The sequence below is a fragment of the Coenobita brevimanus genome, chromosome 71 (genome assembly GCF_032717465.1).
Source record: "Coenobita brevimanus isolate Jiangsu-jjx chromosome 71, ASM3271746v2, whole genome shotgun sequence".
Lineage (NCBI taxonomy): Eukaryota > Metazoa > Arthropoda > Malacostraca > Decapoda > Coenobitidae > Coenobita > Coenobita brevimanus.
This window is the reverse complement of record NC_137024.1, coordinates 32,516,639-32,530,931: the sequence shown is the minus strand read 5'-3', so window position 1 is coordinate 32,530,931 and position 14,293 is coordinate 32,516,639. Positions and strand designations below refer to the sequence as shown.

The window sequence follows — 14,293 nt, the reverse complement described above, 5'->3', positions numbered from 1 at the left end:
AGTTTTATGTATTCGTGGAGTTGGTTGTACTGTTTCACTGTAGGTAAGTGTTACTTTAACACTGGGGTCTGTGTACGGTTTTAGTATTAGAAGGTGTTATCAGATGGAGGCGTATTGAGTGTAATAGACCCGTATCTCACTGCGTGGCCGTGTTCACGGTTGCACTGTCACTTGTACTCACTCCACCACTTGATATTATCACTGGTGTTTCTCTTACTGACTTCCGGGATGTGATTAGTTCACTGCTCTGCCTTCATGTCACTGAGTCACGGACACTGTGCTATCACTGTCACTCCTTTCTGATCTGGGCGTCGTGGCGATCAGGTATAAGGGCGGTGGGGGTGTCACAGCCTCTCTACTGATGGGGCTGGGTTCCGCCGGGTGCCTCTGCGTCCAGAGGCCACGGGATCACGCGCAGGGGCGTCCTCTCTCGTCCGGTGCTGCGGATGGCGAAGGGCCCCATGCTTTCAGGGCTGGGGGTGGGAGTACGACCCTCAGGGCTGGGGCCAAACAACTGCCTGAACTTCTTGCTCACGTGCCTGATGGAGGACGAAGATCTCCGGCGTTAGGGCGTGGGGAGATCCTGCCCTGGGGTCCTGGGGGCGGTCTGGGGTTTTCAAGGGCTGCGGTCCCCAGTGCTCGGCAGTGCCGTCAGGAAGGGGCTGCGGCACCAGCCTACGTCGGGGTCCATCAGGTGGGTCCTCTCCAGAGCTGGTTGCAGGGAGAAGAGGCCGTGGGAAGTCACAGGGCCTCTCCAGTACTCCTCCAGGCTAGGGACTCCCTCTGAGTCGTGGGTTGGGAAACAGGAGTCAGCTCCTGATGGAGGAGCGGCTACAGGCTGTCTTCTGCTGTAGGGCCCGGCTACTGGCTGTGGCCTTCTAGGAACTCGGCTACAGGCCATCACCAAGGCCCAGCTACTGGCCATGGCCTGGGGGAAGGAAGCTACCAGCAGACCCAAGGTCACCTTCAGAGCGGTTACAGGCCGTCTCCTGACGAAGGCGGGAGCAGCTGCAGGCTATCTCCTGATTTCCCTCAGAGTGGCTACAGGCCGTCTTCTTCACGAGGGTTGAGCGGCTACAGGCCGTCTCGGGGAGGGCACCTTCAGAGCGGCTACCGGCCGTCTCCTGACAAAGGCAGGAGTGGCTTCAGGCCGTCTCCCGATTCCCCTCAGAGTGGCTACAGGCCGTCTCCTTCAGGAGGATTGAGCGGCTACAGGCTGTCTCCTTCAGGAGGGTTGAGTGGCTACAGGCCATCTTGGGGAGGGCACCTTCAGAACGGCTACCAGCCATCTCCTGAGGCTGCAGGCCGTCTCCTGATGTCTCCCAGAGTGGCTACTGGCAGTCTCCTTCAGGAGGGTTGAGTGGCTACAGGCTGTCTCAAGAAGGGCACCTTCAGAGTGGCTACAGGCCATCTCCTGATGAAGGCGGGAGTGGCTGCAGGCCGTCTCCTTCAAGAGGGTTGAGTGGCTACTGGCCATCTCAGGGGTGCTGGCAGGAGCTGGAGAAACAGCTCCACCCTGATGTTGGTTGGGGAAGGCTTGCCGGGAAGGTAGTCTTGCATTCCTGCTATGGTGGCGGTGGGCGAGTTCCGGGTCATGGAGGCACGCGGCCCAGGTGGACTTATGCCATTGTTGCCCTGACTCGCGGCGCGCTGTCGTTGTTTCTCTATGGGCTCCTTGTGGGGGTGTCGGGTCATCCCCTGTGGCACTATACTGCATTTTACTTGCATTGTTAGAGAAACGTCTACACTTTACGAGTATACTGGCGACAGGCAACAGTTGCCAATTCAGTGACAACCAAAACATGCTAGAGTTGACTCACATACATAACACTCTAAAATCATTAACCATACGAACGTAAACAACATAATTTAACAAGCAATCACTTAAATAAAACATTACAAAGAAAAATAGCACAGAACTTAATGAATGTTTAACTTATGAAATAACTTCGCTCATAAACAACAGGCAAATTGGGAACTCTGATGACTCTTACCGGAACTTACGGTACAAGAAACGTCTCGAAGGTACAAGACTACCTAACTGGCAAATCTCTCTTCTGTACTTTCCTCTACTGATTTTGAGTCTATGTTCTTGAAATACAGCATAGTGTCCCTTGGAACGTCCAACCACCTCCACCAGGAATGCAGCATAGTGCCCCTGTGAACTCCTAGACACCCCCACAAGGACCCCACGGAGGAGCAGCAGCAGCGCACCGACCTCGGTGCAACAACAGCCCAAGTCAGCCCAGGCCATACGTCTCTATGACTTGGAGCCCGCCCGCCGTTGCCATAGCAGGAATCCTGCACTACCTTCCGGGCGAGCTTCCACCAACCAACCTCAGGGTGGAACTGTCTGTCCATCTCCTGCCAGCGCCCCTAAGGAGTCGGCCTGTAGCCACTCCCGCCTTCTTTAGGAGACGGCCAGTAGCCTCTCTGAAGGTGCCTTCCTTCTTGAGACGGCCAGTAACTGCTCGCCCCTCGCTAAGGAATCGGCCAGTAGCTGACCTGAGGGTAACCAGGAGACAGCCGGTAGCTGCTCCTGCCTTCGTCAGAAAGTGTCCTTCTGGAGATGGCTGGTAGCCGCTCCCGCCTTCATCAGACGGCCGGCTGCCACTCTGAAGGCATTGCCCCTGAGTCGGCCTGTAGCCGCTCCAAAGGTGTTGCTCCTGTGTCGGCCCGTAGTCGCTCCTCATTTCTCCTGAAGGAGTCGGCCTGTAGCCACTCCCGCCTTCGTCAGACGGCCAGTAGCTACTCCAAAGGTGTTGCCCCTGAGTTGACCTGTAGCCGCTCTCCACCCTTCCTGCAGGAGTTGGCCTGTAGCTGCTCCCGCCTTTGTCAGACGGCTGGTAGCTGCTCCAAAGGTGTTGCCCCTGAGTCGGCCTGTAGCCGCTCTCCACCCCTCCTGAAGGAGTTGACCTGTAGCCGCTCCTGCCTTCGTCAGACGGCCGGTAGCTGCTCCAAAGGGTTTGCTGGCAGTTACTCACCCTCTCAGGCCACGGCCAGTAGCCGGGCCTTGGCACCTTGTGGTCGCGCCCCTGGGAAGCCGTGGCCAGTAGCCGGGCCCCACGGCCGGAAGCGGCAGAGAGCCGCCCCACTGCCCCAGCGTGAGACGAATTCCCCGACCCAGAGGGTGTAGAGGAGTACTGGAGAGGCCCTATAGCTTCCCCCGGCCTCTGCTCCCTACAACTGGCCCTGGAGAAGACCCACCTGACGGACCCTGACGCAGACCGGTGCCACAGTCCCTCCCTGCTCGCGCCGCCTAGCTCCGGGGGCCGCAGCCCTCGGGAACCCTTGGCCCTCCCCAGAATGCCCGGGCAGGAACTCCCTACGCCTCGACAGCGGAGGACCTCCACCTCCCTCAGGAACCTGAACGAGAGGTTCAGGTAATTGTTCGGCCCCAGTCCTGAGGGCCACACTCCTGTCCCCAGCCCGGAAAGTACGGGCCCCTTCGCCACCTGCAGCCCCAGACGAGAGAAGATACCCCTGAGCATGATCCCGTGCCCTCTCGGCACGGCCTCCCCTGCCGGTGCCCCTGCTCTGGCAGAAGTACAGTAGAGCCGGATTGTCTCCCCGCCGTACCCGCCGCCCAGTGACCCATGAGAAAGTGACTGCAACCCTATTGTAAAGTAACAATGGAAAGGCGATAAAGTGCATTCATAGTACCAGACCAAGTGTTTTAGGTGAAATTGGAATGATGATGGTCTAACAGTAACAAGGCGGAACCGTGAATAGTCCATATAGAACCAAAGTGCTAATGAATAAGACCGATGCACAATATCCATCATATCACAGTAAGAGAAATACCCAAGCCATGGAGTTTGTAGTAATAATTAACCAAAAGTCCCTTGCCCCCAGAAAATAGTAAAGTGAATACACTACCAGTAAACTCCGCCTCATACTACCATAATCACAATTTGACCCCAGTGCCTTACATCCTGCCCTAGTGAGCCTCATCTCTAACTCCTCCACGTGCTCAGAGACCTTGGACTGTACTAATTCTGAATACTCCGCCTCGAGAGTTATTTTAGTGTATTCTCCCATAGTATCTTGCGAGATACTAATTATCTAGATATAAGTGTTTGCGATCAACCAAATGTTGTGCTTGTAACATCTGCTGTTGTCCCTTGTCTGACTAATACACGTGTGAGGTTATTGCCTGGAGTTTTTGTGTCCTGCCTCTCTCTTATTTGTCCTAAGCCCCGGTCTCGAAAGAGAACCCCGCTACGTGTTAGGTGTCTGAGGAACGGGAAGTCGAGCCTTAAACACCTAGCATTACAGTTCATTACTTGATTGTATGAGTATATTCAGATATACTTTTGCTTCTAAGGAGTGATTGAACTGTAACCCGTCATTTGTATATTTCAGTGTGTTTATCTCTTTCGAAACCATTGCTGTATGCGTTTGAGCCTAAAGTCGGTTCACTTTCCCTCAGGGCGCAGGGAGGCGTGGCTTGTGTGTGACGTCAGTCGGTATAAGTGACAGAAAATGTATAAAAGGGCAGACGCAAATTAAACATTTATAATAAGGGAAAACGATGAAGGGGAAGAAGTGCAGACTCATTTAACCGTATAACATAGCAGTAGGTTCCCTCACACCCCTATGCACGCATTTCAGTTCCTTCCCTCACTTCGGACCGAAAATGCGTCATGATCTGGAGAGTGCAGCATACACCCACCCACCACCACGGTCAGGCGTCGTCAACTGAACTTCGGTTTCGTGCCAGATGACGTCACTCCCATGCTCCGCCCCCTGCGCCAGGTTGGACCCGTTTAGACTTGGTGGTTTAAGCATTGAGTTGAGCAAAATATGTAATTACACATTTCGGCTGTTATTATTTTCCGCGAAAGGTAGTGAGCATTTATTGCTTGTATGTGGGTCTGTATGTCGAGTTAGAGGGGAGCCAGTTTTGTGCATTAGTATTTTTGAGTAAAATTTTTAGACTTTAGATGCCGAAACAGGTGTTGTGGTCGAAACGAAACCTTGGTATCTCAGCTGATTTGCGAGTTAGCGGTTGGTTGGTATTTTGTCTTTTCACGATCATTGATTTTTCATGTTTAGGCAGTGGAACTAAAAGTGGTTTGCACGCTATTTTGTTGCTGATAAATATTTCGATGTAGCTGCTCTTGTGTGAAAGTGTATTATAACCGCACATCAGCGTTGCTAGGCTGTCACCGTTATTGCTGCACAATCATTACTATCATTTTTCACAGATACTGGCAGAGGAGGCTTACACCTGTGATCCTAGTTCATCAGCGCTTTCTAAACTTTGACGGCGGATGTGTGTGGTGAAGATTAGAGCTTTATAATCAAATTTCTGCACTTGATTGGCCCAAAATTTATCAAGGTGCATTTCAAAATTTGACTTAGTCTCCAGAAACAACACTGAGGCAAATCGTTCCAATGGTTCAGTACTCGATTGGGGAATGAAAATTTTTTCAGGTTTAGTCTTGCTATGGTCTTGAATATCATTTTACTATTTCTCTGCATGGTAGTGGCCTCTCTGATCTTAAAGATCTCATCTGTACAATCACTGTTGTACCTGTTGCTCAGAATCCTGTATGCCTGATAGCTAAGGTTTTCATGTTGTCTGTATATCTGTGTCAAGAGATTCATTTATTTCAGCCTCTTCGTATGTTAAGTCCTTGATCTCCAGGACCAGCTAGCCCAACCCTGAACATTTTCTACTGCCTCAATGTCCTTGATGAGATATGAGCTCCAGGTCTGATGCCATATTTGTCATAGTGGCCTTCCCCTTTCACAAGAGTCTTCCCAGGCTCCAAAACACTTTACTACTGTGAGGCATTCCAAGGAGTTCTTTATCATAGTCTTGTGAATGCCTCCCAAGAGTGAAATCCTCTTGCCTAGCAATCGGTGAAGAAACGCTAAGGTTAGCATGGATACGATCATTTTACAGTATTTATAAAAACAACGTGTTGAAATTGTCTTTGACATCATTTTGCACTCAAAAAATATACTGTTACCAATAGCTCAATAAATGTTTCGTTATAATAGCATTTTCTTTTATAAAGGTATTACATTTTTTTTTTTTTTTTTTTGGCCCACAGCTGAAAACAACAATCAAATCCATAAGGTGGGGTGAGCTAGGGTTGACTGGCAGCCAGAAAAAAAGAGGATAAAATGAGATAACAAGAGTATCCAAATTCCTTCTCTACATACATCATCAGAGCCTCTCTACTCTCACCATTTCCATTTGTCAGCCTTTTGATATATTCTTTCCTTCTGTTTCTTACTTCATTTCCACAGTTCTTCCATTTTCACATTTCTTTCCACTTTCACTTTGATATTCTTCCAGAATATTTTCCTGTTTTTGTTTTTCAAGATTTCATTTACCTACTGTTTTTATTTATTTTTTTTGTATTAGTCTCTTCTTTCACTTGAGTCCCTTTTCTGCATCCTTTCTTGCCACTTCTCCCTCTTTTCCTTCACTACTGTTTTAGCCTCTTTATCTCACCACCCTATATCTTATCCCACATCACTGTATCATTCTTTTTATCTGCTGTTCCCAGCTCCTCCATGTATTGATCAGACACTTGCTGGTTTTTTAATTTCTTCACTTTCAGTTTTTTGCCTTGACTGCCCCTTCCTCTCTCTCTCTCTCTCTCTCTCTCTCACAGTCATATTTCTTTCAGTTTTACCTTTCATACCACAGCCATATGAAAAGACTGACCTCCCGATCATCATCTAACCATTCTCATATCTATGCCACTGTTAAGCACCCCTCTGCCCATGAGAATATACTCAGCCAGTACCAATTGTATTAGTGTGCATCTAAGTGTATTAATGTGCATCTCTGTGCTTAAACTATAAGTTACGAATGCACAGTCTTCTTTCCTGGCATACGTATCAGATTAATAAATAAAAAGTTAACAACTGTCTTAATTTTGCCTGTTTTCCTTACATATTCTGTCTGCATTCTTTGAATATTCTGCTTGCTGTCTTTGAATATTCTGCTTGATTTCTTTGAATAATCTGCCTGCCTTCTTTGACTATTCTGTTTGCTTTCACTGAATATTCTGCCTGCTTTCCTCGATTATTCTGCCTGCTTTCCTCGAATATTCTGCCTGCCATCTCTGAATATTCTGCCTGTTTTCCCTGAATATTCTGCTTGCTTTCCTCGAATATTCTGCCTGCTTTCATTATCTCTATTCCCCATTTGGAAACGGATGAATATTATTATTTCCGGTGCAACTAGAGCTTCCAATGTCTGTGTGATAATTGGCTGTCAAATACTGAAAGTTCATAGTAAGTTTAATCTCCGGGGAGACTGCATTACATCGTCTATTGTAGTTATCTCACTTCTTACCAAGTCTGTCACAAGTATTAGTCATTCCCAGTCTAAATGGTATAATTTCCTAACTCTCAATCATCACAGTCATTGAGGAAGTCTCTCCGTGGTCGAAAATTCCTTAGTTGGCGGATGTGTAAGTCCATTGTTTATCTGTTGCCGACTCACCTCTTGTGAATGATTCCCAAGTCCTTAAAAGTGCCCTGGAAGGCTAGCAGATTTTCCTCTCCATTGAGATCCATTCGCAGTGTTAGGAGCGCTTCACAAGCTTGATAAATAACTTTTACGGTTGTTCACAAATTTGCGAATGGTTCACTGGCTTGCGAATTCACAAGGCCTCTTGTGAATGTTTACAGCTAATGATAAATACGGGCCCTGATTAGCATACTCAAGGTGGGGTCTCACCAGGGCATTGTACAAGGCCTTAAACATTTGTCTATCCAGATGGACAAACGTTCTTATCAGGCCGACAATTCTGTTTGCCTTGTTATTTTCTCCGTCAAATGATGCGAGAATGTAAGTCGGTCATCAGTGATCACTCCAATATCCTTTTCACGGTTGATCTCATTGATTTGATAACCCCGGTCATCTGCACTGGTTCTGCCCAACCTCATTTATTTACACTTTTGAGGGTGGAAGTTCAGTTGCCATCATTCAGTCCATTTCTAAAGCTCATTAGAGCTTGTAATCTTATGCAGTCATTGCATTCTCCAATTTCCATGAAGACTTTTGTATCATCTGCATACTGTACAGATATACCTCACTCCCCTAGGCAATTTGATTACCAGTTTATTACACCATTTCATTTCATTAGCTGATCTTCATGTGAATAAATGCTGGTGAGAGAGTTCAAGTACCTGGGTTCAGTGGTAGAAAAGAGAGGAAAATGTGCAAAAGAAGCTGAAAGTAGGATGACACAAGGAAGAAAGATAGCTGGTGCAATGAAGGCCTTGATAAGAAACAGGCTTGAGCGTTGCAGCTGCGTGAGGCTTACATGAAGGAGTGTTAGTGCCAACTTTAACATATGGATGTGAGACTATGGTGTGGCTTGAAAAATGAAAAGTCAGGAGTAAGAGGAGTGGAGATGGGACTGCTGAGGAATGTATGTGGAGTACAGAGGGTGGATAGGATACGAAATAATGTGATTCGTGAAAGATGTGGAGTGAGGAAGTCGGTGGACACCAGAATCGAATATAGTGTACTGAGATGGTATGGTCATGTGGAGAGAATGGATAACAATAGAGTGGTGAAAAAGGTATACCTGAGCAAATTTGAAGGAGGCGAGGTAGACCAAGGAGAAGATGGAGAGATATGGTGGATGAGTGTCTTAGGAAGAGACGTTTGGAAGTTGGTGAGGCTAGGGAACTAACACGGGATCGATCTGGCTGGATGAATGTTGTGAGGTGAAGTGCATGGTCAGGAGTTTGGCACTGCTTTTTAACGTGGCAGCATCCGGATTGACTCAATTGGATACGTTATGTGAAACTACAGAACATGGTGAATGTTTTTGGTGTATGCAATAGAGCCAGGATTCCGGGGGCTTGTATGACGAGTGAATGGAAGCGTGGCCCATTGGATGGGCAAATTTGGGCTGTCTGGACATTGCTGCGCCTCACCCTGCCCTCGGGTGGGAAAGGAGGTCTGGATGATGATGGTTTTTACCTAATGGATGTGGAATGAGTGCCTACTAGGGTAGGTGAATAATATGTACTGATTTAACAGTAGACATTGATAATGCATGTCTTCCCTCAGGACACATGTTACCGGAATTTTAGCAGTGTTTATACAATATTCACATACTGTATGTTGGCAGTGTAGGATATGCACAAGTATGTAGTTGATACAGAAGCTGATAGATTTCAGGGCATGATGTATTATTTCTGTCTTTCTGTCTACTGTATTTATCCATTGCCAGATGCATTACTCCTGTAAGGGATAGCCACAAACAAATTGCCTCCATGTTGCCCTGCCCTCCACCACTTCACTCCCTCTCCCCCCCAGCTCACACCCCCTTCTCTCATATGCCTCTCCACTCCATCCCTCCATTTCATCCATGGCCTCCCCCTCCCTCTCCCCCCTTCCACCTCACTCACGTACACTCCTCATTAGTCTCTTGCTCTCCATCCTCTCCATATAGCCAAACCACCTTATTGTATTTCTCCTAATGCCTTCCGTCCCATGCACACCAGTCTGTCTGTCAGTCTATCTCTCGATGTAACTCCACATGCTCGTCTTAAATAACTCATTTCCACTGCTCTCACTCTTGACATGTCTTTCCAACAAGTTCTTAGCTTCACATACATATGTTAGAGTTTGTTTCACATTACTGTCATGCAGCAACTTTTTTATTTTCATGTTCACATCCCTGTTTCTTATCACCGCTTTCAAAGAACCAGTAACCTTTCTTTGTTGTACCCCATCAACCACTTCATCCTCCAAACTTCCATCCTCACTCATCAAACTACCCAGCTACTTAAATGCCCTTACATTTTACATTTCCTCATCATCTAACCTCACTACCTTCAGTTACTTCATTTCTCTTGAAGATCATAACTTTACCCTTCCCTACCTTCATTTTTAGATTCCGTTTCTTACACACTTTTCCAGACTCATTCACCAAGCCATGCAGTTCCCCTTCGTGTTCACTTAACAATACTGTATCATCTGCAAACAACAATACAGAAAGTTTCCAAATGCTGCCCTCTCTCATTAGGGCCACTCCAACATCAACTGCCCTACCTTGTATCTCTTTTATAACCTCATCCACATAGCTACAGATTGAACAACGATGGAATCATGATACATCCCTTTTTCAGTCCAACATTCAGATAAGAGAAAATCACTCAGTTCACAATACGCACTGCATAATTAGCACCCTCATACATACTCTTCAGAGCATTTAACGACTTCCCATTTACTAGCTACATATGTTCTTAATATTTTCCACATTCCTTGTCTGTCCACTCTGTCATATGCTTTTTCCAAATCAGCCCATCTTTCCTGTCACTACTTAATGCTTTTCTTTCCATTACAGGTGGCTTTACATTGAGTGACAAGCCAAATGGTTTCCTGTAAGCCAAGAAACCATTTACAACGTTGGGTGGTAACCATATAACCAAACCATATGTGCTCCGTACGTGTCAAGTGGGTTGGTGGAGAGTTAGTGCCCCTCCCTGTAAAACAAATAACTCGCAGTCAAGTGGCCACTCCATATGGGATTATGGCATCTGGCAATAGATAGATAGATGGTAAAGGCTGCATACAGCATCTCCCTTTTCCCTTGTACAGTACAGGAGAATAATTATGCCCGACTTCCAATCCTCCAGGAGTTTACCTTCCTCCCAAGTCAGTCTGCACATCACATCTGCCATATCTGTTCTACTGCTGTCTCTCCCCCATACTTGACTATTTCACCACACATATCATGAATTCCTGGGGCTTTTCCCATTTTGACTTTCTTCACTGCTTCCACTACTTCCATCCTACAGATCTCTTCCTCCCTTCTCACCACCCTTCTTCTCTGATCCACTGATATTCACGATACTTTTCATTCTCTATTTTTAACAGTTCCTTAAAATGTTCTTCCCATCTGCTCACTATTTCTCCCTTCACTGTCAATCTTCCATTTTTAGCTCTCACCCCCCTACTGATTTCTTTATCACCCTGTCTAACTCTCTTTACCTCCCTCCAGAACATTTTCTTACATTCTCTCCAGTTTACACTCTGATTCTCAGGGTTGGCACCAAAGTGGTTGACCTGGTTTTGCACCCCCCCCCCCTCTTTTTTCTTTTTTTTTTTTTTTTTCAGTAAAACCCACAAAACAAAAACACTATTTTACCCACCTTTTCCCCTCCCCCCTCCAAAATACACTCCCCCCCCTGATATCGTGCCTAATTGGTTACAGCAAACGCGCGTGATAGCTGAATTCACGATAACTGAACTGAATAAGCAGTGGGAAAATTTCTATATTATTGTTTTTTTGGTGGCCCATTTTTCTGACTTTTAACCACTTTATGCTTACCGGTACGATTTCCAGCCAATCTCCTCCAATATGAAATATAGCATTATTATATTAATAATATTATAATCAATAAATAAGCATCATAAAAGGCCATCAAACTTACTTTTATAAGGATTAAGGAAGGCTTGGGTGGTTTGAAGAGTTCTGAGGCTTGGGAGTGGCTTAGTTGCCACCAGAGCCCTCACAGGCCTGACTCTCTCTCCTCAGAATATTTTTTCTCCTCTGGCCCAGGTTATCTAAGAAAACATCATAGTCAAAGCCCTTGTAGTCTGCCTCTTGGTTGGAAGAGCCTGGCTGTGGTTCCTGGCCAGGCGTGGGCTGAGGTTAAGGGGCCAGCTCGGGGGTAGGTTCAGTGACTGGGTGCTGACGCCTGATGAAAATAATCTGTGATTCGACACGGGTGTATGGCATTCATGTAGGCATGATACTTGTCCTCATAACCTTCAAGGCTTTATTAATGTAGGATGTGTGCTTTTTGCTGTTGATAGTGGTATCTTGCTCTAGAATGTGATGTATCTGGCCACCCAACTCAATCAAAGTCTTGATGTCCTTCATACTCAGCCCCTCCTTAGCCTTCTCTCCTGCATCCACCTCTTCTCCTGGGCTATCCTCAGCTTCCTCAGCATCCTCTAGTAGAATATCTTCAGCAGTAACTGGTGCTGGTCATAACATATTTCATAACTCGTCACCAGTTGTGCCCTCAAACCCATAGCCAGCAATACCTCTCACCTCCTCAGCTGCAACCTCCAGCTCTGCCTCCACTGACGGGCTCACCTGGTACCTTAACCTGCCTGTCCTCAGGTAAACCCTCCATGATGTTGTGCCATGCGTGATTTATTGTTGCTGGAGTAATCTTATCCCAACATTTGACCACCAAATCAATACCTGCTTATTCGTAAAGCTCTTCCAATATTATTACACCATTTGTTCTGATTCGATGTCTGCTGCTGTGACCTCAGCCTCATCTTTTCCCTCACTGTCAACCAGCTTTTGAATGAGTGAGGTGTCCTCAGTAGCCTGCTGCATCAATCGAAATAGTCACCTAGATAATCAGCCTTTACCAAAGAGATAACCTCTTGATCTTGAGGTTGAACGAGTGAGGTAGTGTTGGGCAGCAGGAACTACACGGTCGCATTCGGGTTTTCTGACCTCAGAAGAGGTGAATGGCCAGGTGCATTATTTAATAAAAGCAATATGCTAAGTCTAATATTGCTGGTCTTGCAAAACTCTTCAACATCGCCGAGAAAACAGTCTTTAAACCAGTCGAGGGATAGTTTGGCCAACGTGTACCCTTTCTTAGATGACAACCAGTGCACATTAAGTTTTTTCATGTTATGTCCACTGTAAGCTCTTGGTTTTTATGCTTGGTGGACAACTGTAGGCTTGAGGTGGCAGGTACCGGATGCATTCATTGCAAACAAAAAGAGTAAATCTCTCTTTTATTGCTTTCCTCCCATGTACTTTAGCAGACTTGGAAGTTATGAACGTGTGAAGGGGCATTGTTTTCCAGAAGAAATTTGTTTCGTCCATATTGAAGATTTGATTGGGGGTATATTGGCCTGCTTCAATAATTTTCCTGAGTGATTCCAGATACAGTCGCACGGCATCTTTGTCACCACTTTCATCCTCACCAATTACTTTAACGTTTGACACTTTATGCCTCGTAATAAACCTATCCACCTACCTGTTTGAAGCGAGAAACACAGGTTGGCTTTCAATTCAAAGTTTCTCAGCCACACCTCGATAGATCTCTTTGGCTGTCTCCATGATTTCTTTAGTGTCCACAACTAAGTTTCGTTTAGCCTGTCTCTCCAGGTATCGGCTTAATAATTGTTCTGTCTTCAGGAGCATTATGTTTGAACTTCTTCTTGTGTCTGAGGTGGCAGCTGAAGGAGCAAGTTTCATGTGTTTCTCAATATGTTCTTTCTGTAAACAAGTGCCCCTCACAGTAGATTCATTCACTGCAAACTATTTAATGCCTCTCACTGTAGATTCATTTACTCCAAACTTCTTTGCTACTCTTCTCTTTGTCTTGCCACCATCATTAAGCTTGCAGACTTCTAGTTTCTGGGCACATGTCAGGTTTATTCGTGGCTTTACCTCCGCCATACCACGTTGAGTACACCGCTTCCCGTCCGATCAGCGAAGTTAAGCAACGTTGGGTCTGGTTAGTACTTGGATGGGTGACCGCCTGGGAACACCAGATGCTGTTGGCATCCCTACGTGTCAAGTGGGGTTGGTGGAGGATTAGTGCCCCTCCCTGTAAAACAATTAACTCTAAGCCCTTGGCCACCCCGTCTGGGATATATGGCGTCTGGCAATGAATGAATGAATGAACCTCCCTTGAACTTCCCGCCGCCTTCCACTCAGCAATAGGGGGTGTTTTTTTTGTGCAGTCCGTCAGCCATTATATCACACACGCAAAAAAAAAAAAGTGTAAGGAATTCCTTTTTCATTGTCGGCAGAAAACAAACGCGCATTCAACTGAAGTGGTGGGGTGGTTGGGGAGCATCTGCCAATTACCAGCTGGTGTGCTATGTGGCGTAGGTGGATGACATCGCACCAATTTGGTGCGGCGTTCACAACCTGGGCGCTTCAAACTCGACGCGTTTGGGGTGCGTGATAGCATGTATGGTTGTGTAATTAATGTGTGTGCAATAGCGGATAACTGCAATAGCTGAACGCGTGAATGCAGGGGGTTGAGTGTAATGTATTTAACCTTCTGACATCAGGCTCCCTGCACCCTAACCCCTTCCCATAACCGGGCTTATTTTCGTAATTTGGATTTTCAGAAAAAAATATATTTTTTCGTACAAATTAATCACATATAATACAAACACAAAAAAAAAGCATGTACTTACCCTCTGCTGCTGTTGTAGAGGTTGTGGTATCAACTGGTTGGTGTATATTTGCTAATACAGTAAATATATTGATACCAGTATATTATGCATACGGTCACTACTCGT

The 14,293-nt window shown here is 46.3% G+C and overlaps 1 non-coding gene across 1 annotated transcript; it reads left to right on the top strand.

Annotated features, from left to right (window-relative positions):
- The first annotated feature begins 13,424 nt into the window (after window positions 1–13,424).
- On the top strand, window positions 13,425–13,543 carry LOC145406908 (5S ribosomal RNA). Its single transcript, XR_013898614.1, has one exon. It is a non-coding gene; the product is annotated as a 5S ribosomal RNA (ribosomal RNA).
- Window positions 13,544–14,293: the final 750 nt, after the last annotated feature.